This window comes from Prionailurus bengalensis, chromosome D1 (genome assembly GCF_016509475.1).
Source record: "Prionailurus bengalensis isolate Pbe53 chromosome D1, Fcat_Pben_1.1_paternal_pri, whole genome shotgun sequence".
NCBI lineage: Eukaryota > Metazoa > Chordata > Mammalia > Carnivora > Felidae > Prionailurus > Prionailurus bengalensis.
In genome coordinates, this window is record NC_057346.1 from 1304884 (window position 1) to 1308475 (window position 3592).

The window sequence follows — 3592 nt, forward strand, 5'->3', positions numbered from 1 at the left end:
GAATCCTTAAGTATCTGTGTGGCAGATAAACAAGGGACTTCAGTTTTTAACATTCCAGCTCTCCTCCACCCCAGCCTTTGAGAGATCGGGTCTGTGTCCTTGATCTTGAATCCGGATGAATTCCGTGGTGGCTTTGGCCATCAGAATAACACAGAAATGGTGCAGTGCCGTAAGAGATTGGTAGCCTTTGGTTTTTGTCTGAGAACACTTGCTTTTGGAGCCCTGAGCGTCCGTGTACAAGATGTGTCTTTGCTGAGGTCACATGCCCTGAGGGAGCCCAGCCCAGCCAGAGAGGCTGCAGGCACGGGATCTGGTAACTTCCGCCCTTCCAGGCAGGCACCGGACAAGCGATGGAAGACGCGTGCAATGACCCCAGCCCGAGTAATCATCTGAGTAGAACCACGTATGAGCCTGAGCAAGAAGTAGGGAGCTGCAAGTCAACCCACACAACCGTGAGGGATCGTCGTTTTAAGCTCCTAAGGTTTAGAGTGTGTTTATTTTTTTATTATTATTTTTAATGTTTATTTATTTTTGAGAGAGACAGAGAGAGAGAGAGACAGAGCATGAGCAGGGGAGGGGCAGAGAGAGAGGGAGACACAGAATTGGAAGCAGGCTCCAGGCTTTGAGCTGTCAGCACAGAGCCCGACGCGGGGCTCAAACCCATGAGCCTTCGAGCTGTGAGATCATGACCTGAGCCAAAGTCGGCTGCCCAACCGACTGAGCCACCCAGGCTAGAGTGTGTTTATTTGTATACAACAACAAATAACCAGATGATCTCCCTTGATCACGTCTTTCAGAGGACAGGCCATTCCTTCCCCTGCACACTTACCAAAATAGTGTGTGTGCACTGGGGGACTGAAGAAATGGAATAGGCTGTGCGTCCTAGCTGAGCACCTTCTTTTTCAGCTTAAGTTTTGCTTGTTTAAAAAAATGGGTTTGGGGCGCCTGGGTGGCGCAGTCGGTTAAGCGTCCGACTTCAGCCAGGTCACGATCTCGTGGTCCGTGAGTTCGAGCCCCGCGTCAGGCTCTGGGCTGATGGCTCAGAGCCTGGAGCCTGTTTCCGATTCTGTGTCTCCCTCTCTCTCTGCCCCTCCCCCGTTCATGCTCTGTCTCTCTCTGTCCCAAAAATAAATAAACGTTGAAAAAAAAAATTTAAAAAAATGGGTTTGATGCTGTGATTAAATGATTATTGAATGAACAAATGAATGAGTGTGGTAAATGAATCCTAGAAAACAAAAGGTAAAGCCAGACATGAACTCTGTGGAAACTTTTAACTCAATTGTTTCATATATTGAATAGAATCTCAGGCTCTTAATTATAAGTTGACAAGTTGAATGCTTCAAACATTTATGTCCACAATGTGCATCAAAAGGGCCTACTCTTTTCTGGACTCTAACCAAACATCTTCCGAGTCCTCTCACACCTCTATGCCATTCCTCATGCTGTTCCCTGCACTTGGAACGCCCCTCCCCCTCAGATATGTGGCCTGACAACTCCCAGTCTCTACTGTAAGCTGCAGCATTATTTCCTTTGGACCCATTTCTGCATTCACTCAACAATCAGGTACTGACCATCTGCTTCATGTCAATCCTTGTGCCCTTGAGTAGGTTAGAGTAGTAAATAATTCAAGAAGGTTGCAGCCTGATATGGGATAAATTTGAGGCAAGAAGTTACAGTGGAACATGAGAAGTATTTTAGGAGCCCCTGGGCACGATGTGTGTAACACACGTGGGAGAACAGAGCTGAGCCGTGGAGAACAAGGAAGAGAGGCGTGGGGACAGCCTTTGTGGTTTGTTTGAGCTTCTGTTTATGTTTTGTTTTTAATCAAGTTTATGTTGTTTATGTTTTTAATCAAGTCCATCACATTGCACAAAAGAGGGTTTATTGTCAGTCAGTAGAAGACTTGCACGGCACCCAGTGATAAGCACTTAGAAGAAGGGGTAGAAAGGGAGAGTGAGTTCCCCATCACTTCTTCCAGCTCGTTCCCCAACTCTCCCCATTCCAGTCGCCAGGGCCCCGCTCTCTCTATCAGAATATTTGCCCTGGTGTTAGCAAGGAGGGGTCTGGAAGATTCAACTGTGACAATTCAGTCAGGTGCATGGGTAGTTTCCAGACCTGGTTTTCAAGAGTCTGAACACCGGCTGCACCCAGGAAATGCTTTCGGCAGGAGAGTCCGAGGTCCCCCTGTCCGTGATACATCTCTTCACTTGCAAACCGTAGGTCAGGGCCGCTCCAAGTGTTCTTTGTGCCCGTGAACTGTTGGTCACCCTCCTGTCGTTAAACACAGGAAAGGAGAACAAGTGTCTGAAGTTCTCATGGTTTGACAGTGAGTTATGTCTATTGAATCAAGTAGTTTAAAAACTGAGCCCTCTTAAAATCTTTGACATTTCACTTTCCTAGTAATTCCTTTTCAATGCATGTTTACAAAAATATTGGTGTGTTGAAAGTTTAAGAAACTGGTCCTTTACTGCAGGTATTGTTAAGAAGCACCTCTTCAGAGTGTGAGGTCCTAATGTCTCCCCAGACTCTCCTTGCTCCCTATCTGGGCCACCACCCTTCCCTTGGCTCCTAAATCCTTGCTCTTTGGTTTTCCATGTGGATGTTTCTTCCTCTCGGTGACCTGCAGTGACCCTTCAGTATTGGATATTGGGATGGAGCCCCTTCTAGGTGACTCCACAGCTCCATGGGCTTCCCCCATCATGGCTGGGGTGCTTGGTACCAGATCAGCCAGACCGCTCGCTTCTCCATCCACAACGTAGAGCCTTGTCTGCAGTGCTCTGTGCCCTGTGTCCCTGGTGTGGCACCCACTTGGAGAGCAATCAAGGCCGGCTTCGTAGGTGGACCAGCCCTACTCTCTCTGTTCCTGGTACGTGAGGCAGAAAGACCTCGTGCCAGGTTTTCTGTCTCACCTCAGGGCTGGGGTGACACTGCTCCCCAGGCTGCTCTCCCCTCTCCGACCCCCAGGTTACTTTGTAGGTGGCCTGGCCCCAGTGTAACTTCCTCACGTGGTCCTACACGATGTCATCCCAACCCTTTCCTTCTCCACTCACGGTGCCTCTCCTTCTCTCCACCAGTTCAGACTTCTTCTTCTTTGGTCTGCTCATGACTGGATCACCTTTGTGCATTTCAAATACTGTTCGCACGTCCTGGATCTCCACCATGTCACCTTTTCTGTTCTTTCTCTCGCTGTCTTCCCTTGTCTGTTTCACTGTCTCTCATCTCTCTCCCTCCCTCTCTCTCTGTTTTACTCTGACTCTCCTATTTCTCTCTACATGTGTATTTAACACATGTACCCTCATAATTCTCAATAGCAAGGCAGGGACATTATAACTCAAACGCATCAAACTCGTCATCATTCATAATTTCCTTAATGACTGAAAATGCAGTGTGATAGTGCTGCCTGATGCCTGATAAGGGGGTGAGTAAAAAATGCAGGAAGAGAAAGAGAAAGGTACCCCAAATCAAACAAGGGCATCATTGACCAATTTTTCCTACTTCAAAATTTGCCTTGAAGCTCCCCTTAGACACAGTCACATGTCTGTCTATGTCGAGCGTATTGTGAGCTCCAAAAGCGGGTAAGACATTTCTGCCT